General features: G+C 45.7%; 1 pseudogene; it reads right to left on the reverse strand.

The window, feature by feature from the left end:
- LOC120373913 overlaps positions 1-21,483 on the reverse strand; it is a 106,010-nt pseudogene extending 84,527 nt beyond the window's left edge.
- Between the last annotated feature and the right edge of the window lie 1,195 nt (positions 21,484-22,678).

Here is a 22,678-nt window from a genome sequence, read left to right on the forward strand (position 1 = left end):
ATACCAAGACTCATAAAGTGGCCTATAAGTATCTTCTCCAGCTTCAGCCTCATAGCTCACAGATGATCTGTAAACAATGAAGCAACAAGGAAGAAAGCAGAAATTCCCACTTGAATCCAAGTGATAGCAATGGTGATTTTTTTTTTTAAATTTTATTTCTATAATGTGGCTCTGTGGTAAGCCAAGAAAATGTTTTTTGCCTTGTGTGAAAGAGAGTTGTTATGTCTGGGTTATTCTGTGCACTCAATTTCAATTTTGTATTATGTGCTGAACTCGTATCTAACCTTGCCCATGGCAAAGTTATGTATTCCAGTCAGCTATCCTGCCCAGGGAAGGTGCTTGACACTTAGCTGAAGACTATCACAGAGACAGAGTCATCAACTTCAAATTGTCTCAACTGCTAGCCCAACTCTGCAGAACAGATTATCCACATCGTCAGCATGATTGGTGTACCTGCAGCTTTCCTGGTTATGTATACACTACAGTTGCTACAGAAGCACAGCTGCAGCGCTGCTGCTATGCTGTGGCAATGTAGACAATAATACAGCAACAAAGGAATTTTTCTGTTGCTGTAGTAAATCCACCCCTCAAGAGACGGTAGCTATGTCAATGGAAGAATTCTTCTGTCAACCTAGCTGCATCTACAGTGGGAGTTACATAAATCTAACTATGTTGCATGGAGCATGAAGTATTTCACAGCCCTGAGCAACAAAGCTAGGTTGACCTACATTTTAGGTGAAGGCCAGGGCTTACTCTGGACACAATGGCAAAAGTAGAAAGGGACTGTATTTTAAGGGGGTTCCTTCTCTGAGCAGGGGGGTGTATCACTGTCACATGTAAGCTGGAGGTGCAGAGGAGGGAGGGGGGAGAGAGAGAGAAGGAGGGACTCTGCCCAGCCTGAACACTAGCAGACCTCACTTCTCGAAAGGGTGAGATTAGACTAGGATAGGGGTTAATCTCAGGACTTTTGTTATACTGTAAATTTCTGTAACTCTGCACTTTCTTAAGAGTAAAATGACTATGGTTAAGAGATTACTTTACTAAAAGTCTATGTTCCTTGCTTTCATACCACATTGTCCAAAAAGGGGTTAAACAAAAAGCTAGGGTTTCCCACAGCAGGGTGGAATTCTGTCTGTGTGTATATGCAATTGGGGGTGGGAAACACTTAGGAGGTCTGGGACACTGATTTGGGGATTTAGAGTAACTAGACTGCAAGTCCCAAGGAAGTACTCAGACAAGAGGCCTGATCCTGGGAGTGCTCCCTAGAAACCCAAAGCTAGACTCTGTGGCTAGACTCTACCCAGACCCAGTTGGCTTAGAAGCACATGGGACCTGGCAGCTGTGTCCACTTACAATAGACTGGTGACTGTACAGAGGAGGCACTAGGCCAGCTGCAACACCTTCCTTCACAGCAATTGCAAATTCTTGACTAGCAAGTCTGTTTCTGTAGATGGACAGCTTGGTCAATCGGAGTTGCTTCCAGTCAGTTGCTGAGTAGAGTGCCTTCTGGTGTGAGGAAGTTTTTTTTTTCTGATTTGTGCAAACAAAATTGAACAAATTCAATTGGAATTGTCTAATTCCATGGAACAGAGCAGGTTATTAAAGGGAAGAAATGCCCTATCTTCTCCTTCAAATTCCAGCTAATGTAGCTCTGTGGTACTGAAAGCATAAGAGCACTGGGCTAGAGTCTTTTGTTGGTAGAGATTGTTTAACGCTCTCTTGGGGAAGGGCAAGTGACCAGGACATGTGCGGTCAGACCTAATTATCAGAGCAGGAGTCAGACCGAATCAGGTACCGGGAAGTCAGAGTCCATTACAGGCCACAAGGCAAGGAGAATCAAGTATCAGGAGGCAGGCAGGGTCAGAAGCCAGAGTATAGTGTCTCTTGAGAGCAGGGTCTGGAGCAGAGGCAGGCAGGAAGTCTATATTGTTGCTCACACAGCTCCCCTTCAGGGCTACCTGTTTTATATATTGGTATTGGCCAATCAAGGAGTTGTCTGAGACCGCCACTCTGGTCCTGCTGGGTGGTACTTCCTGCCAAGCTGAGCCCCATGGGGTCCTCAAGTAGGAGCACAGTCTAAGCCTCTTGTGGTGATTGTGGAGGCATCAGTAGCCCTGAACCCACCCCCCCCCCCCAGATACCAGCCTTGCTGGTTGTAATCATCCCTGCCTACAGGCCCCCCTTCGAGGTGGTGTCAGTCCAGGCTTGTCAGGGTGAGTTTTGTGGAATTTCTCCACCAGGTCAGGGGCATGGACATGGGAGGCAGGCTCCCAAGCACATTCTTCAGAGTCATAGCCTTCCCAATCCAATGGATAGCACAGGCAGCCATATATCTGTCAGGAACTGAGGATGCCATGCACTATCGTATTCATCGTGACCCTGGATTTCGAGTGGTTGAGGTAGCGGTGTGGTTTGATTGGGGAGGAGGTGTTCATTATAGGGCTTTAGAAAGGAGACATGGAAAACTGGGTGTATTTTGAGAGACTGGGGAAGCTGGAGTTTTGAAGATAAATTGGTTAATCTGATGGCATATCGGGAAGGGTCCCAGGAACTGGTGGTCCAATTTGCAGGAGAATCACCTGGTCTGGAGGTGTTTGATGGCAAGCCACATCTTTTGGTCTACTATAAATACTGGAGCTTCTTGTCATCAACAATCTGCATGCCGCTTGTATACCTCCTTTGCCTCTTCAAGGTGGTTCTTAAGCTTTTACTGAATGAAATGGATCTGTTGGACCCCATCAGTGGCAGTGGGATTCGGAGGGATTGCTGGTAACGCCAGGTGGAAATGGGGATAATATAATTAGAGAGGAAGGAGTTCCGACCCTTAGAGGCATAGTCAGCATTGTTGTAAGAAAACTGCATATGGCAGGAACATGGACTTCGTTCACCCATTTAGTTTGTCCATCTGTTTGGGAGTGATATGCAGGAAAAGTGGATATGCAGACCTCCAGTAATCTGAAAACTTCACACAAGAAGCAAGAGGTGAACTATGAGCCTCAATCAAAAACTATGTGGTCTGGGAGTCCATGGAGCTGGTTCACATTGTGCAGTAGCCTCAGCAGAGGGCAGCCAATTGCAGAGGATGAAGCGGGCTATTTTGGTAAGGCAGTCAACAACCATTAGGACTACGGTGTGGTCATCAGACGGTGGGAGTTCTGTGGACCAAAGCCTAGCCAGTCTCCAGGAGTACTAAGGTGCCAAGAGGTCTGGTTTGGGGTATCTTGGTACACAGCAGTTGCAGGAGTCTACATATGCTTGGACCTTTGCCTGCATACAGGACCTCCAGAAAAAGTGGGTGACCATGCGGGAGATCTTCTGGTAGCCAAAGTGAGCCACCGTTGGAACGTCATGGCACAACTGTAGCAGCTTCAGTCAGAGTCACCCTGGGGGCACATACATGTGCTTGTAGAAGTACATTACGCCATCCAACACAGAATGGTGCAACTTAGCCCCTAATGGTATGGGCAATGTCCCTTGGGCAACTAGATCTTCTTTCTAGGCGGGTCAGATAAGAGAGCAGGTCTTGCTGAATTGTGGCATTAGCAAAATTACCAGGCTTGAGGAGGTGGAGGGCTTGGAAATTGGTTCTTTTCTTCCCTGGTTGTAATCTCTGTTTCCATAGAGCAGCGGTTCTCAACCAGCAGGCCCATCTTGCCCAATTAGCACACAGCTGCAGCCCACAATGATAAATGAGTTGAGAACCACAGCCATAGAGCACCAGTCTTCCCATTTCACTTTCCTGGGAAGTAGGTAATAGTAAACTCAAACAGAGAAAAGAACAAGGTCCACCTTAACTGTTTCTGGTTCAACACTTGGGCCTTGCGGAGGTACCTGAAGCTCTTATGGTCACTGAAGACCTATAGTGGGTGCTAAGCTCCCTTGAGATGGTGATGGCATTCTTCAAATGCAGTTTTTATGGCACGCAGCTCTTTGTCCAGAATTGCATAGTTCACCTCGGCATGGGTAAGATCTCAAGAATAGAACGCAAAAGGGTGCAGAACTGACTGGGGTCCAAATCATTGCAACACTAAAGCCCCTACGGTCATGTTTGACACATCTGCTTCTACTATATATGGGCAAGTCAGGTCAGGGTGTGCCAGGATTGGGGCCATGGTGAAGGCAATCTTTAGCTGGTCAAAAGCAAGCTGGGCTTCAGACAACCAAACGAATGTCACACCTTTGCGAAGGAGTGAAGTCAAGGGAGTTATTACTTCAGAGATGTTAGCAATGAGTCTCCTATAAAAATTCACAAAGCTCATAGAGGGCTTGGCTGCTGTCCAGTTGTGAATGGCTTCCAACTTCTGCAGATCCATTTGGATTCCCTCCAGAGCGATGATATACCCCAAAATTTCAATGGTGGCCTTGTCAAAGATGCACTTTTCCAGTTTGGAACCCATGCTTCTGTAGGTCCCCAGGACAGACCAGACATGATGGTAGTGCTGCTCTGGGTTCTCTGAGAATACCAGTATATTGTCAAGACAGATAATCACATACTGGTCCAAACATATTGTTCACAAAATGCTGAAATGTTACAGGGGCAGTGGTTAAGCCAAACAATCACCAAGTATTCAAAGTTCCCATATTGGGTACCAAAAGCAGTCTTCTATTCATCCCCAGGCCTTATGCATACTAGATTGTACGGCCCCAGAAGATCTAATTTCATGAAGATCCTGGCAGTCTTCAAGCAGTCCAGCAATTCCAGAAAGAGGGATGGGGTAAAGGTTATGAATAGTTACTTGGTTCAGTGCACGATAGTCTATGCAGAGGCCTAGTGACCCATCCTCCTTCAGGAAGGGGACTGGTATCCCCCGCTGGAAAGGTAGATTGCCAAACGAAGCTCTTTGTAAGGTTTTCAGACATGGAATATATCTGTCCGTAGGGCACCTTTGCCCCAAGCTGTAGGTCTATCGGATGGTGATAGTCTCTGTATGGGGTAGCAAGTCTGCATTTTCTTTTCAAACACACCAAGATAGTCATGGTACAGTAGAATTTCAAAGTTACGAATACCTCGGAATGGACGTTGTTTGTAACTCTGAACAAAACATAATGGTTCTTTCAAAAGTTTACAACTGAACATTGACTAAATACAGCTTTGAAACTTTACTATGCAGAAGAAAAATGCTGCTTTCCTTTTTTTTAGTAGTTTACATTTAATATAGTATTGTACTTGCTTTTTTTTTCCTCTCTGCTGCTGCCTGATTGCATACTTCCAGTTCCAAAAGAGATGTGTGGTTGACTGGTCAGTTCGTAACCCTGGTGTTCGTAACTCTGAGGTTCTACTGTACTTGTCAAGGAGGCTGAGGTTCTTGCCACTCCTGTCTGGCTAGCCCACACTGTAAAGAGTTCTGCTTCCAAGGGTCTCCTTCCATCCTGGGGCCCCAGGTGCAGGTCAGCTGAGGTTGGTTGCTTTGTTGGAGGCACGCTTTCTGAAAGTATTCAGGGAAGCTAATTTTCCCCTGCCACCTGGAGATACATGGGTCATACTGGTCCAACCAAGGAATGCCAAAGAATGGGGTCTGAATCACATCCAGGCACACTGTTTCTTGGTGCTTCTCTACTACAGCCTCTAGTGGGACAGCCTCTTGAGTTACTGGTCCCGATGATAGGGGCAATCCAACAATCATCTCCAAAAGGTCCAGTGTGGGTTTCAGCCAGAAGGGGATCTGAAGGGTCAGGGCTTCCTCAGTATCTATAAAGTTGGCAGCGGCCCCAGAGTCTATCATTGCTAACATGGGGGGATCTGCTGTGCCTGCTCCAAGGCCTGCAACTGCAGTAGCAACTGGAAGTGCGGGCAGGTGCCATGGTTCCCAGGTCGGGTTCTACTTAAGGGCAGGGTAAGGAGAGGGTAGTGGTTATGGAGCTCTGGTGCTACGCAGGCTGTGCCCTTCTACTGGGCCTGGGCTGGTCCATTTCCCAAGCTGTTGTATTCTGGACAGGAGGCAAGGGCATAGACTGATCCCCTGCACTAAAAACAGAGGTTCAACTGTCAATGACACTCTGTCTCTCTCCTCAGGGTCAGACGTTGGCAACCCAGGTTGACCTGCATGGGTTCAAGACTCTATTCTACAAGCCTTGGCATGGAGGGCAGGTGGTGGGGACTGTTGGGACACCTTCCTTTCCTCGTGCCATTCATGCAGCCAAGAGTTAATCTTCAAGGCAAGGTCTACAAAGGTGCCTAGGTAGGTGGGGCTTTCGATGCAGGTTAGCTCATCTTTTACCTTGTCATTGAGCCCCCAGCAGAACTGGTAAAATTAGGCTGCTTCATTCCATTCAACATCGGCCACAAGTCATCAGAAATGGGTAGGGTATGAGGTGGCTGGCCATTGCCGTGGTGAAGTTTCCGGAGGACAGCCCCTGCTGAACGGATGTGAAGCAGGTCTTCGAAGATGGTCACTAAGGTTTGCAAGCATCCCAGTCAGAGAGCACAAGGCTGTTCTGCTCCAACACTGGGGAAACCCAATTAAGTGCTTCACTGTTGAGTAGGCTGACTACTACACAAGTCTAGTCTATGGGGTACACTTGGGGGCAGAGCATTCAGGCAATGGCACTGTGGGAGCTGGTTCAGGCAATGCATGGTCTGTCTGGGCACATAGGGTCACTGCTTCTCCCTTGCGAGCTGCTTGTGTAGGGTTTGTGCTTCGGCAGTGAGCTGCGCCACATGAGCCTGTGACCGGCCTACTTGCTTGTGCAGGACCTGTGCTTTGAGTGCACACTGTGTAGCATGGGTCTGTAGTGCAAGGGTCTCCACCTGCAGATAGGCAACTGGGTCCTGGGCCCTCAGGGACCCATGGTTGGACGGCTTCCTTTCTATCATCTCTGGAGGAAATAGATGCATTTGGGGTGGTGGCGAAGAGGGTCTGAGCAAACTGTCATGATCAGGATGTGGGTGGTCAGACCTAGTGGTCAGAGCAGGAGTCAGGCCAAGTTAGGCATCAGGAGGTCACAGTCCAGGATAGGCCAGAGGGGAAACCAAGAGTCAGGTGTCAGGAGGCAGACAGGGTCATGGGTAGGTATGGACCAGAAACAGACGGGCAGTCTGTGGCTCACACAGCACCTCTTCATAGCTTCCTGGTTTACATACTGTTTCTGGACAATCAGGAACTGTCTAAGGCCACCACTCTGGTCCTGCTAGGGCAGGTCTTCCTGCCAAGCCTAGCCACACAGGGTCCTCCCATGGAGCCCAGCTTAAGCCTCTTCCTGTGATGCAGGGGCATCAGTGGCCCCAAAACCCCACAGTTCCAGGTTCCAGTCCTGCAGGTTCTAACAGCCTGATTTAAAAAAGCTATGTATGACTTGTGCTCAAGAAACTATTTAATGGAACTTGTGTCTTAAGAATCTGCCAGCCTGTTTATCATGCAGGGTGAGAATTTGCTAATTTATATCTTACCTATCTAGTATGTTAAGCTCAGTTTGTGATTTTTGTTTATTTACTAAGGTAATCTGCTTTGATCTGTTTGCTATCACTTATAATCACTTAAAATTTACCTTTTGTACTTGTTAAGCTTATTTCTTGTTTATAACATAACCCAGTTTGTACAATTCATATCTGGGGGGTGTCAAGAAGCAGTGCACATCTCTCTCACATTGAGAGAGAGAGGGCAAATTTTTATGAGCTTGTGCTGTGCAGATCTTCCTATACAGTGCAAGACAGTATTATTTTGGGCTTATCTCCAAAAAGGTATGTGCACTTGAGTGCTGGGTGAGTCCCCTCATACAGAGCTGACCTCAGTCTGTGTCTGCAACTGGGTATGGCCCTACCTGTCTGTGTGTGCTGCAAGAGGCCGGAAAGCCTAATTCAGCAAAACGGGGAGAGGGAATCCAGGCTGGTGGAACAGGCGAGGCTCCGTGAATCCTGAGTACATCAGGTGGCATCCTGGATAGGGGGTCTAACCCATCACGCTTGGTTTTCAGAATTTTAAGTTTTGCTGAACTGGATGTTCTGGAAGAGCACAAGTTACCACAAGTTTTTTGCGAGTTAATTTCTTAGTTTTTTAAAGAGAAAAAATGTTTGTTGGTAGGAGTTAGTGGTCATTCAGGCAGTTGTAGTTCTCATCCAAGTTTGCAGTTGATATGCTGCAGTGGCTAGGTAATAATCAAAAGACAGTTTTTTATATAGTAATTTTCATCAGGGGTGGGGAGAGGAATAGCTCAGTGGTTTGAGCATTGGCCTGCTAAACCCAGAGTTGTGAGTTCAATCTTTGAGGGGGGCTACATAGGGATCTGGGGCAAAATCAGTACTTGGTCCCACTACTGAAGGCAGGGGGCTGGACTTGATGACCTTTCAGGGTCCCTTCCAGCTCTACGAGATAGGTATATCTCCATATATTATTAAAATTACATCATTATTCCCATTTTACAGATGCAAAAGTGAGGCACAGAGAGGTGAAGTGACTTGCCCAAGGTCACTGTTACCCTGGATTTGAGAGGTATGTGTAACACAGATTTTGATCAAGCTAACTGCAACCATGCTATGTGCCTTCAGCCACCACAAATTAATAAAATAGACCACCATGTAGTTAAGAATTAATTTGAACAAACAGGGCTTCTGGAGGCAAGGTCAAACCCTTGCGGGCTCACAATTTCTGCTAATCAGAATGGGAGGAGGGGCGAAAGACAATTTGAGAGCAAAAGAAAACAAGTGGATGGGAACCTTGAGTTTTGGGCACCTTTGATATAGAAGCTTAATCATAATAAGATTGTTAGGAATATTTGTTGATAAGTTTATTGAAGTTAGGAGAGGTAATGACCCAGTAGGGGTGACTATGAGCAGTGTTTTGTAAAAGTTAGTTATAAAAGACTGGAGAATAGAGTGTATTTTGGAGCAGTCCTCTGATGCTATCCTAAGAGAGTTCCCCCCCCCCCTGACATCTTAGTCCCCAATGGGGAAGAGACCAGCCATCGCAGAACTGCTGAAAATTACTCAATACCCTCCCAGATTCTAAGTAATGATTTGGGATGTTCTAAACCTATTGCTTGTGTCCATGTGTGCTTAAATCTGATAAACTGTAGTTTTAGATAAGACCACACTTACTTGTATTAATCTTTCATCAGACAGAATTGCTGTGTTCTCATTGATTTATTCCTTACACCGCCTGGAGTGAAATACCACTGCCTTGGGTTCTGAAAACCCTGAGTAAGAACTGAGCACACCCAAGCATAATTCCAGTCCAGTGGTCTTTCCACTAGGCCATACACATAATCCTCCATGCTCTTCCCCCCTGCCCACCCCAATATTTTGTTACAGTGGAATGGGGATAATGGTTGTGCTTTGAAAAGTTTGCAAGTTGCTAACAGAGCCAGTGAGAAATCTCATCCATGGTCTATGTCCTGAAATCATGACAGTTTTAACACACGGTTGTTTCGGTAACTTTAAGCATGTGAGAAAAGATGGTGTCTTTCTCCTTCTCCACACCCTGCCCCACCCCCATATCATCTCCATCCCCCACCATTTCCAGCTCCCCCCCCCATCCCATTAAGCCATTAGTTGGCACTATAGAAGCCATTAACATGTAAGTAGTTGCACTTTGCTGTCTCTTGTCTTATGGAGTTGCATACATATCATCACAGCCAGCAGCTTACCAATGGGCTGCATGCTACCTTGGTTATGTAGCCCAACCTACATAGTGCTCTCACTCCCACTACCTACCTCCAGGTGGGACACCTACCCTGCTTCAGCCAGGCTTCCATAGCCAGGCTTTAGGTTCGCCAGGCACTTCTCCTCCAAACCAGGCTGTTCCTCCACACAATCAGGCAAGCCCCTCCACCGCCACAGGGGTGATGTGCATCTTAACTATTCATTTTCTGGATTTCAGCTGTTTCAATGTGTTACCTTCTGACATAGAAACCCCTTGGCAGAGTCCCCTGTTCTTTGTAAACAGCTCTCACATCAGACCTGACAAACTCATTACATCAAACACACACAGCAGTACTGAGAGGGGTTCAGACCCTGCAGAAAGGTAGGGCTCCCCTATATCCCAGCACACAGGTGAAGAGAGAAAATTCAGGACCAATATGCCCTCCCAGCCCTAAACCCCCGCTGCTACCCCTCATTCTTTAACCTCCCCATGTTAGCCCCTTCCTGAGCCCCCGCCCCAACCCTCTATCCTACCACTCATTCCTAATTATCCCCCAGGCCCCTCCCCATAACCCCCACCCTCACTGGAGCTCCACACCCTTCTGCTCCTATTACCACCAAGTTTTGTACCCCTAATCCCAGGGGTGTAGGAATGAGGCAGGGGATGGCAGAAATAGAAAGGAATGTCTCATGATCACGGCAGCTGAATGCTACCCTGGACAAGTGGATAATATCCATGCCCCTGGGATGCTGGGCAAATCACAAATTATATGTTTCACACATGGCCACTAATTGTGGTGTTCATTTTCTGGATGCCTACCTTGAGACTCCAGGCTTGGCTTTGCAGAAGTGCTGAGCAATCACAGCTGCAGCTGAAGTCAGTAAAAGCCCTGCTTTGAACATGCAAAAATGCTATATAAAGCTAAGTACTGTGAAAAATCAGGTCCTAGACATCTCATATTGGACACCAGGGTGGATTTGATTAAAATCAAATTGATTTAAAATCACTAGGCAGGAAAACTCGATTTAATCATGGATTTCTACATAAAAGTGCATTCTTGCTGATTGTTATAGATGTAGGTTTCATTTTTAGAAGGTACACACTATACATGTTTAAAGTGATTTATTTTGAAAATGTTTCAGATTAGTTTTACAGCTATATCAGAAAATGAATTATTGTTTGGTTGTTTCATTTACCAACTGTAATAGAAGCAGATATTTATGACATCATTGGGAGGTGAACTATCTCCAATTCAACAGGCTAATCATTAATATTTGGAGGATTTTTTTGCCATGCTGTATTAGGAGGAGAACATCAACAGACCAACATTTAAATTGTTTTATTTAACTAAAACAACATTATGTATTATGGATTTTTTTCTTCAACAGCAAACATAATATTTTAACAAAACAAGCATATGAATTTTTGAATTTACTTAACATTCAAGTTTTTTAAAAATCAGGTTTGTTTTAGTTAAAATTGTCTTTAACTAAAATAGTTAAATGGCATATATATTTTTTTAAATAAAAATTAAAATGACTGTCAGCCAGTTCAACATGAGAAACTTAAAATATTGGCTTCTGCAGTTAACTCAGTCGTCTTCATCTTCATTTTCCTGTTTGTTCATAATCTGGGAAAGAAAAAGAAGCTTTCCTGCTTTTTCAGATCCCAAATGATTTCGCAATTTGGAATTAATTAGTCCAAAGGAAGAAAATATTATTTCTACACCAGTAGAAGAAGCTACTGCTGTTAAAAGTGAGATTATCACTTCAACAGTCTCTGAATCCAAGTGACTTCTACCCCTTCACTGGTGTGACTTTCTTTAAAGCATCATCAACAAACATATTTCTTGAATGGTTCACCCTTAGCGCTGAAGTTTAATATAGTTGGCATTATGGAGGGATGATTGCTTAGTGTCCATGTCATAGCCAACTCCTCTTCTTCAGCAGTTAAGGTTTGACCCTGGTACAGAAAATTGAGAATATGTGCAAGAAAATGAGCTGGAGATAAGAGTTAAATTACAATCATTAAAAAAACATAAATGGGACAAGTACTGTCATTGCATATTGCTCTTTTTAAGATCTCACTCAGTTCCTTCCAAATTTCAACAGCATCAGCAATAAAACAGCTATTTCCCTGCATTTTGTTCAAGGCTACAGAAATAGGCTTCAGGGTACTCAGCATGTGTTTAACATTTCTCTTAAGCCCAATGTTGAGAACTTTGGCTGTGACACTGCCATCTATTTTTTCATGTTTTTGTTCACAAACTGTCATCAGATTAGGCCAGTTCTTGATATAGTGCTCAAAACAGTCCACTACTGAGTTCCATTGCACGTCTTGTGGGAGAATGACCTTGGTTCCTCCCACTTTTTTCAGAGCAGCTGCTGCAAAGTGGTTGTTACGAAAGTATTTTTCAATTTCAACATTAGCCTTTATTTCTGGAACACTGAAGTCTTTGGCTAGGTGGTGCATAAAATGAGCACTGCAACCGTATGTAATTAGCTTGGGACTCTCTTTACTCTCTTCTAAATAATTTCTTCTCATCTTGGATACATTTGCAGCATTGTCTGTGACCAAGCTGCATTCTAGACATCTGAATTTTTTTTTCCCCAGAGTCTGTTATAGCTTTTACTGCTGCTACTTGTAAGTATTCTGCTGTGTGTGTATTTCCTGATGTATCAATTGTTTCTGTAAGGAAGACATTCCATTCTTCTGTTGTCACACAAGCACATACAACAGGATCATTGTGGTCCATTGCTCCACCCATCAAGACTCAGGTTAACAATTTTACGCTCTAGACTTTTTGCACACTGCTCAATTTCTCTTTCATACACTTTAGCCAGCAATTTGCCTGCGACATCTGCTCTGTTCGGTGGACTGTATCCTGGTCTTAATCACTGAACCATGTTAATGAAGTGTGGGTTCTCAATAATACAGAAAGGAGAGTTTGTTTCATAAACAAACCGGACAATTTTTTCATAAAATTAATCTGCTGGTTCTTATCACAGACTTATCTATGGTTGTTTCTGGATGATGGAGATTTTTTTTTCTTTTTGCTACAGGTGATATACTGTGGCTATGATATACATGATGTGACTGAAACACTACCATTGGCAGATAACTCAAACTATAGAAAATGATGGGGATCTTGAAGGTGGATAGTCTTCAGAATCCTGTACATTGAGGATGGATTCTCCTAAACAAAATAAATCAATGCAGTTAATTATCTAATGCTAAATGAGCAGTATCTCATTGCATTCACGGACACTCAGTACTACTTTAAAGGTGAAATTGTAAAAGGAAGATCTGCCTATTTCAGCTATTTATTTTTTATCTAAACTGCATCTAAAATGATAGTACCATACAGTAACAACTATATTTTTTGCTCAAACATGAGAATTCAAGAATAGTCCAGAAGGAAGACAGGCAGTCCTTAAGAAAGAAGTATGAAATAAAAAAAAAAAGTTTACCAACCTGAAGATCCTGCATGTTCAGACCTGTTCCTTTCACCATCTTCAACGCAGCTTCCTCCTGAGAAGGAACACTTCTCATGATGTTGTTTCATTTGGGCAACCAGGCCTTGCATTTCTTTGTTGCACTGTTTGCATTTTGCACACATGCATGTCTTACCCCCATTAAAATATTCCCAAACTTGGTCTCTTATCGTCTGCTGCCATTATAGGTTTTCCCCTCTAGTGAGAGAATGGTATGGTAGATCTCAAATCAATTAAGGCTACACTCAGACCTCAAGACGTCTGGAATATGCTGCTCAAACAGTTTCATTTTTGTTTCTCCTCCGTCCCTCCCTTCTCACATTTATCTCCAGATGACTTCTCCTTGTCCAGATCTATTCCGCCACCAACAATCTTCTATTCGGTGAACTTTTTGAAACTTTGCACTTTTAGAGAGAGGTAAGGGATTGACTCTGTGTATGGAAATTTACAGAAAGACAATAGGGTTGAGGTCTGTTATTTCTCACCTCTATATATTTATTTATTTAAAAACATTTTTTCTGACAAGCATGTTATGTCTGGAGACACAAATCCACAGTTTGAGAACTGCAAAACTAAGCATTTCTGATGGAATCTTCTAGACTGAGCATTGAGTCCCATTGGGTAGATAGAAAGATTAACCTGCCCCTGGAGCCCCATAAGATTGGGTCCCTAATCCATGAACTATTGGAACTCATTTACAAAACTTTTCTTAAACATTACATGAATATATTGTCTCATACTATAGAGTCAGAATTTATAATCCCTATTCTTTGAGCTATAATGTATCTTAATTAAAACTATCTTTGGATAGGTTTTTTCCTTAAAACATTTTATCAAAAAAATCTGATTTTTTTATTTTTTATTAATTGATTTTTATCCACCCTGCTGGGCACCGAAAATTGGTTGACACTTTTGACTTCTCTCTCTATGCCTCAGTTCCCCATCTCCAAAATGTTTATACCACCACTTCACCAGAATGTTCTGAAAATAAATCTGTTAATATCTGTGAAGAACTCATACTATAGTGATGAGTACCACAGAAAAACAAACTAAGTAGTTGATAATTCTGTACTGAAAGCAGGATTTAAACAGCATGCAGTAAAGCTCTAAAACCATACATTTTTCAGTGAGGAGGAAAAAAAAATATGAATAGCTACTTCTTCAAGCCATCTTGTGTACCAAATGAAGCAGGAGCCTGTGGATTATACACCTCTACCCCGACATAATGTGACACGAATTCGGATATAACGCGGTAAAGCAGCGCTCTCGGGGGGGGACAGGGCTGCGCCCTCTGGTGGATCAAAACAAGTTCGATATAACGCGGTGTAGTGAGGTGGTCATGGATCCCAGCCGCCCCCGGGTGGGACGAGCCCCTCCGGATGCCAAAGTGGGTGGAGCCAGTGGAGCTTGTGCCTGCCCCCCAGAGGTCAGGGCACAGGACAGGAAAAGCAAAAGCCCAACCCCAGAGCTCACTAGAGGCCCAGCCGCCGAAGAAGCCAGATGCTTGTAGCCTAGCTCCTGGTTGGGAGACTCCTGCAGCTTGCGGCCGACCCAAGGACCTGCCCAACGCCGACCAGACCCCGGAGAAGCTGGTAAACCTGCCGCTGGCAAGTTACCCAGAGGAGCTGCCAAGCTTACCGCTCGCTGGGTACCCAGAGGAGCCCATGGTGCTTGACTCATTGGAAGACTCTGTCCAGACGCAGGTACCTGTGGAGGGGGAGGTAGGAAGTAGCCCAGGGGCAGCTGACCCTAGTCTGGCTGCAGCACACCCAGAGCCAATGTCAGTGTGTTGTGGTCCGGATCCCCACTGAGGCAGCAGCGGGTCATCTACTGCTGCTAGGGCCCCGGGCTGGGATGCCGTGGAGTGGGAGGGCTGCGTCCCCCCTGCCACCCGGCGGGTGGCAGTCTCCCCTCTCCCTGGTCCTTCGGAGCCAGGACCTAGGCCTACTATTGAACTGTTTGCTCAGCCCCTGCCTAAGGGCCTGAAACACTGACTGTTTGTTGACCTGCCCTGATCCAGGGCCGGGCCTTGCTAATAGTAAACTGTTCGCCCAGCCCTCCCTGAGGGCCTGAGCTGGTGACTGTTTGCCGCCCAGCCCGGCTAACTCCCCCGATTCACTGGACCTAAGTAGTGAGGCGGCCTGGTTCCCAGCCACCCCAGAGAGGGGGGAACCCCAGCCAAACCCCTACACATGGTTTCACCTATAACGCAGTAAGATTTTTTGGCTCCCAAGGACAGCGTTATATCAGGGTAGAGGTGTATAATTAAAGATCATAATGCATATGCACAGTGTAGCTGAGGGTTGCATACACCATCCTTATGCCTTAATAGTCTTTTAACACAGGTTTTGTGTATAATTTTATATTTATGTTGCTACAAGAGTAGTGCTCTTCCATGGTCAATTGTTGAGTCTACATATAAAACTAATTTGTAAACAACTAGTCAAGGATGCTAAGAGCCAAGGAAGTATGTTCTCTCGTCCCCCATTTCCAGCATTAGTATAAATATCAATGAAATAATGAGAGAGAGTTATACACTATTTTAGCTAGAAGTATTTCATGGTTTCATGTACAAAGATCCTATGTCTGCTGAGGAAGCAACAGGATATGCTGTGAGAAATTAATCCATATCCCTCATGACTAGTGAAAGCCAGGAGCAATGTCTCAGGTCATTATTAATGGAGACCTTTAATGAATAGCCCTTCCTTAAGATCATCATCAAATGTGTTTTCCTCTTATCAATTGATACCTGGTCTTGAACTTCAGGCTTTAAGGGTATATCTTCCCTGCAGAATTAACTTATATGACCAGTACTTGTGTACAACCACTAGAGTTGGCCTGGCCCATATAAAAGCTGCCACACTGCAAACCCTAATTCCAGGTCTGTGTCCACATTGCTGGTGCCCTCACCCAGGTGTAGCATTGCAACATCTGCAAGTGCATCCTGTGGGTCTTACGCAGCAGTGAAGCTAAGCCCCTCCGAGTTCTGTGACAGTGTTAACTGAGACAACTTGTCAGTCCTTCTGACACAGAAGTGTCCTTAACTTACAAACTTAGTAAGTAAAGTACTTGTAGTCTGGTGCACACTAGCTTTGGTCTATGGCCTTCACTCAAATAAGCAGCAAGGCATGGATTCAACGGAGAATAAGGATCTGTTCCAGTTGTTGGCATTAATACAACTCTCATTTCAGGAACAGGAAGCAGATGCAGGACAGGAAATGCAGTGGTGGGTCAGCTTTTGCCAGAAGGCAAGGGCAGGTTGTTGCTGGGAGAATGCAACAGAAGACTATATGCAAATATAGCAGAGCAAAGAGGGCTGATGCAGGCTTCAGTCATGTAACTTGGTCTTGTAACTCATGTGAAGACAACAAACTACCTCGTCTTCACTACAATTTTATCTTAACTCAAGTTAACACTTTTTTTCCCCCACAGCAGAGACAAGGCCTTTTTCATCTATTCTGTTGTTGAACTATTGCAATGCACTCTATTGAAGGGGAAGGCTAACGTTGAAGGCACTTCAGAATGGAGATGTGTTGGGGTAAGCACATTAAATTTGTATTACATGAACTGCAAGGGGCTTTTGTCAGTTGCTTCTGCATTAATTTAAGATATTTGTTCTAATCTATAAAAACCCTCTCATTTCTTCCCAAGTACTAAAACCTCTATGCACCCTACAATCACTGAAATTATATGAGAGGCAGTTGTTAAACACCTGCTGTGAATGCTTGAGAACTAGTGGGTAGGCCACTATTGGTGGAGGGTTCTAGGCTATGACATAAGGTTCTTGAAAAGCACAAGGGGAAGCTGAATTTTATAGCTTTCACATTTCCATGCAATGTCATAATTTTGGGCTTTTGTTGACTATGCTTTTTTTTTTTTAACAACTGTATTACATATATGAAGGCTAATGAGTTTCATATTAGTAAATATTTATATGTGGTTGGTGCACATAGGCCCAAGAGGGGACAAGGTCCGCATTGTAGAGATGCTGTATAACAGAAAAGAGAATCTTTGCCATGGGAAGCTTCAAACCTACAAGGGTTATGGTATTACCCATCAATGGCTTATTATGAATAATTTTGTAGAATAGTCTACACTAAGGAACATTTTTAACCCATGAAATTGACATGGATTAAATCAATTTACTGTTAAGTTATCACTCAGTTTATTTAAAGTATGCTAACAGATCTCTACAAAAATGAAATGCTAATTCATTGTTCCAGATCAGGTGGGGTTAAAAAAAAAAATCTCACTAACAGCTTTCAAAGCCTAGACCCACTCTTAGATGATCAGCTTTTAAAGTCAAAAGAGAAAACACTTTCTTAAAATGACTAGATAGTACTTTAATCCTGTATAAATGAGGTTACTCCCACAAAGGGTGACCTGATGTCCCGATTTTACAGGGCCAGTCCCGATCTTTGGGTCTTTTTCTTATATAGGCTCCTATTACCCCCCAACCCCAGTCCCAATTTTTCACACTTGCTGTCTGGCCACCCTACTCCCACATGATAAATTGTTTTCATGCCAACCACCCCTAGTGCCTATTGCACATGTCCTCATTTTCCAGTGACAGTACCCAAGCAAACAAACCGAACAGCCTGAGATACAAACAGGTATACATCAAAGTTTATGATTTTTCTATTTACAAATATTTCAGCTAAGGACGTTAAGAAAACTACCAATTATGCCTACAATAAGACATTCAGATATATATTAACATTGTAGGCATAACTAAAAAACTACAATTTAATTTCCTGGTGCTAAGTATGTCTTGCTTCCGCTGGGCCTTCATTCTGCACACTGCTAGAACTCAAGCAGAACCCTTGTGGTACAGTAGCATGTAACAGCAGTTCTGCTTTGGGAGACTTCAGGCAAATAGAGCAGTTCCATAAAGGTCAGACAGATCACACAAATTTTCAAAGTGTTAACTATACTCCAGCAGGAGACAGGTATTCCTGTAAAAGGAGGAATACAGAATTCAGTGCCACCCCACCCTCCCACTCTTTGCTTTCATTAAGCCAACTCTTTCTATCAGGGGAAGGAAGGTAGTCTCCCTGGAGCTCATCAAGGCTGCTTAGCAAAATAAGAGTGCAAGAATAGCCTTAAACTTCATTGTGCTGGCCCAACATTGGAACTCAAAAAACTTTGTTTACGCTGAGTCTCAAAACAAACACTTTTGTTACTGTAGCCAGAAATAATTTGGCATCTAAATTATACAAACCAAGCAGTTAACTCCCAAAGTCTCAAATGTCTATCAGGGAATACATTAATACATATACAGCAAGTTCTTAGCCTTAGAGGATCTTATCAGTGTTAGTTAACAAGACACATTTAATGAGTTTGGACTACACTATTTTATACATTAACTAAATGGGAGAAGCCCCACTGCTTAAGGCAGTGGTTCTCAACCTATTTACCATTGTGGGGGACACACATGCAGCTGTATGTGCGCACACACACACATATGACACACACACACACACACCCTGTATGGCCCTGAGGATGTCACATGGGCCACAGCTGTGTGCTGATTTAGCTACAAGTGGTCTGCAGGTTGAGAACCAGTGGCTTAAGGTGCTGTGAACTCAGCAAACCCTTTAATATTGAAAGAACTATCTCATATTTGTCAGGGACGATGAAGTTAACAAGATGACTTTAAAAATCTATTCCAGATATAGTTTCTGTGGCAGATGATTTGGAACTGTATCATTTAATAAGCATCAGCGTCTCAACTGTAAGACAAGACTGAGGAAGCTTTTAGTCTAAATAGACAGACTACACAAAAGTCAGATGTACTTGGGGAGCCAGGAGGAGACTCAAGCTATGTTTATATTTGGAGTACTTTACTGGTATACTATACTGGCAAAGTACTCCTAGTGTAGATGCACATCTATTCTGCCAAAACTGTGCTTTTAACCAGTATATTAAAAAGTGCAATTTTGCTAGTGTAACTATCTACATTAGGGGCTTCTGCCAGTACAGCTGTGTCAGTCAAAGATTACATTACTTCAGACCCTGTCCAACATAGCTGTGCTAGCAGAAGCCTTTAACGTAGAGACTGCCTTAGATCTTGTCCAAAACCCACATGCAGTTATATTATAAAGTACTTATACCAATATAGCTTATTCTAGTTTGGGGAAGGAAGATAAGCTATACTGCTATAAAGTGTCTTATATACATAACTGCATATACACTTGGCCTTTTACTGGCATAACTAGGTCAGGGGGGAAATAAATCAGACTCCTTACTGACAGTTATTGCTAGTAACACTTCAAGTGTAGACAAGGTGTCAAAGTGCTCTTTAAATAGCATACATGTATGACAACTTTTTCTAAACAGTGGTTAAATATTTGTTGAAGTAATGAATTTTAAGGAGAGATGTAAATGGAAAGGGTTAACACCTAGTATATTCCAAATACAAATCAGAAAATACATAGAAATACCATTACCAAAATAAGTCCCTGTCTACACTATTAATGTGAGAACTACTACTATACATTTAAAACAAGTTATGATGAATACATTAGTCATCTAAGGATCCATTAATTAGACCAGAAAGTTTTGCCACAATGTAAGAATAGTTTAGGTTACTAACGCAGCTATTGCACATGTTTGAGTCTGTTTTTGATCTTGGGGACTGGCAGGCAACTCCCACACCTTGAGCAATCTCACAAGGAAACCTAAGGGGAACATCAGTTTGCTTGAAACTCAGGAAGGCCCTCTTTCCAATAGGGGAAGGTTAACTGATGAGATGTTGCAACAAGATGCTGTTGCTTACTTTTAAAAACTAGTTCTCTTCCACCTAGGGCAAGCTCTACCAAAAGTCCAAGAAACTTACACAAATTTGGTATTACCTCCAACGAGTTTATACCAATTTTCTTCCAAACCTCATTTAGCTGCGGTGCACTTGTTTGATATATTTTCTGATCATTCAAATATATAGTGGCTTTCATCTTTACAAATATGACAAGGCTAATTCTGAATGCATAACTTGGAGGTAAATATTCTGATCCCCATTTACAGAATCTAAGATACATCTCAGTTTAAGGCTCAAATCAAGACAAGTAGGGTACACTGCAATATAAGCCCAAGATCACGCCCAAATCTGTAGAGGCTAACTTTTACAGGTGCTGAGAACCAGCAGCTCCCACTGGCTCTGGTGGGAGCTTCAGGTGCTCAGCCTGGAAGTCATCCCCTAAGTGTGACTTAATTTGATCACTCAAAAAGAGAGGCAAGCAAAATTAGTGAGCATTTTGAAAATACGTCCCAGAGTGATTTGCCCAAAGGAATGAGTGACAGAATTGAGACTATGAGGAGTTTGGTGACACCTTAAAGACTAGCATTTATTTGGGCATGAGTTTTTGTGGGTAAAAACCCACTTCAGAAGAAGTTCTTCAAAAGAAATTTTTTACCCAGGAAAGCTTATGCCCAAATAAGTCTGTCAGTCTTTAAAGTGCCACCAGATTCCTAATTATTTTTGTGAATACAGACTAAGGCAGCTACCCCTCTGAGAATTGAGACTGGAGTTCCTGGCTTCAAGACCTGTGCTCAGACCACAGAGATGTTGGTGTCCATATTACAGATGCTGTCTTTATAACCAGCCAGCTCTCACCAAATTCAGAGTAGATAAAGCTCAATCTGGCATCACAACGTGCAGCTGTGGCAGCTTTACTGTCGTCACACACAGGTGAAGGTGACAAGTCAGGGAGGATGGCAGCAGAGAGGAGACGCCTTGTGTTTACCCCCCTCCATGTTTTGCTGTTTCAATAGGGCAGGAAGGGGAAGAAAACGCCAGGCACGTCCCAAGCACAGGCGGTGGGTGCATCAGCTGGGCAAAAACGCAGCCCTGACTCCGACTTAGATGAGCTGCCAGAGCAGCGGCGGCCCGCAGGGCAGTGACGGCGTCTGACACCTGGGCCCCCTGAAGGGTTACCGCCGGGAAAGCCCCCGCCCCCCAGAGCCGGACTAGCAGGAGCCAGAGACGTGGAGCCCAATCCGGGGCGTTCAGGATCGGGCCCACAGAGCAACTTCTTGTGGCCCTGGGAAGCCGGAGCCGCTCTCCGCCACCAGCCCCGTCCTGCCGGGCTGCCAGAACCCCCTCCCCCCGCCACGTCCGCCCCCGGCGAGGCCCCGTTCAGAAGGGGCGGCTTGGCGGGCCCCTCCCCAGGACCCAGACCCCGCTCCCCAGCCAACCCCGGGCGTCTCGCCCCGCACTCACCACAGCCCCGGCCACGGCGTGGACCAGGCTCTCGTAGGAGGACACCGCCGCCATGGCTGCTGCTCCTGCGGGGCCAGCCGTAAACTTCGCCGGCGACCGAGCGGGGCGAGAGGCGGCAGCAGCAGCAGGCGAGCAGGGGAACCCCGCTCCCGGCGCCCCGTCCTCGCGCTCCATGGCTTCCCCCGCGCACGTGATCTCCGTCCCTCCCCCTCCAGCGGCCCCCAGGCCCCGCCCACTGCAATCGCCGCGCCCAGCCAGTCCCCTAGTCGCGCGCCGCTCGCTTTGCTCCCCGCCCCGGTCTCTCGCGCTGCTGAGCCTGAGGAGCCGCTGAAGCGCCGGCCAAGGCTTCCCCTCCCCCCTCGTGCTCGTGGGCTCCCCCGGGGTCGCGCGGGTTTTCAAACAGGGTTGCAACCGTTGGGCTCAACGGCCGGAGGGTGCGCAGGGAAAGCCCGGGGCGGTGCGGGGAGCGGAGTTCCCCATGAGCCTGGCTGCACACGGGGCCATCAGGAACCTGCTCCCAGCGCGGGTAAAGGGAGGGACATCGCTCCCGCCTCTCACTGCGATACCCCCAGCAGCCGTTCTGGGGGACCGGCTCTCCCTGCTCAGCGCCTGACTGCCCCCTGGGCAAGGCTCCCCCGACGTAGCTCACTCGCTGAACGGGCTGCCCTCAGCCGCCACATACCAAACCACGCTCCAAACAAATGTTTGTACCCTCTGAGCGATGCCTGCCCCAACTAGAGGTGCAACCAGCCCCAGAATTGCACCCCCCCAAAAAGTTACCAATTATCAATTTTATGAACTGCCACAATATTAAGTGCTTCTTAAAAGCCCTGCACTTGGAAGCTTATAGTTAGGTGGTATCTCAAGCTTTCATTTTAATTCTTAAGTTGGGGTTGCAGAGAACAGGGCCGCCCAGAGGGGGGGGCAAAGGGGGCAATTTGCCCCGGGCCCCGGGCTCCGCAGGGGCCCCCAAGAGAAGAGCGGAGGCTCCCGCCTCCGCCCCTCTCCTGGAGCCTCAGCGCATCAAGCGCCGAGACTCCGGCCGAGCCCCTGAGCCCCGCCCCGATCCGCGTGGTGAGGGGGCGGGGCTGGGAGCTCCAACGGGGCCTGAGCCCCGTCCCGCTCAGAGCGCCGTGGGGAGGGGGCGGGGCAGCTGCCTCCGCTCGGCGTGGAGCTCCCAGCCCCGCCCCCTCACCACGCGGCTCTGAGCGGGACGGCGCTCAGGCCCTGCCGGCGACGCGCTCGGTAAGAGGCCGAGGCCGGGGAGAAGCCGAAGCCGAAGCCGGGGGGGAGAAGCGGGACCCGCTGCCGTCGAAGCGCAGCCCGGTCTTCGGCGGCGGGGGGCCCCTTCTGTTCCGGGACCCGCCGCGGAAGTGCCCCGAAGGCCCGCG

The sequence above is a fragment of the Mauremys reevesii genome, linkage group 1, assembly GCF_016161935.1.
Source record: "Mauremys reevesii isolate NIE-2019 linkage group 1, ASM1616193v1, whole genome shotgun sequence".
NCBI classification, from domain to species: Eukaryota; Metazoa; Chordata; order Testudines; family Geoemydidae; genus Mauremys; species Mauremys reevesii.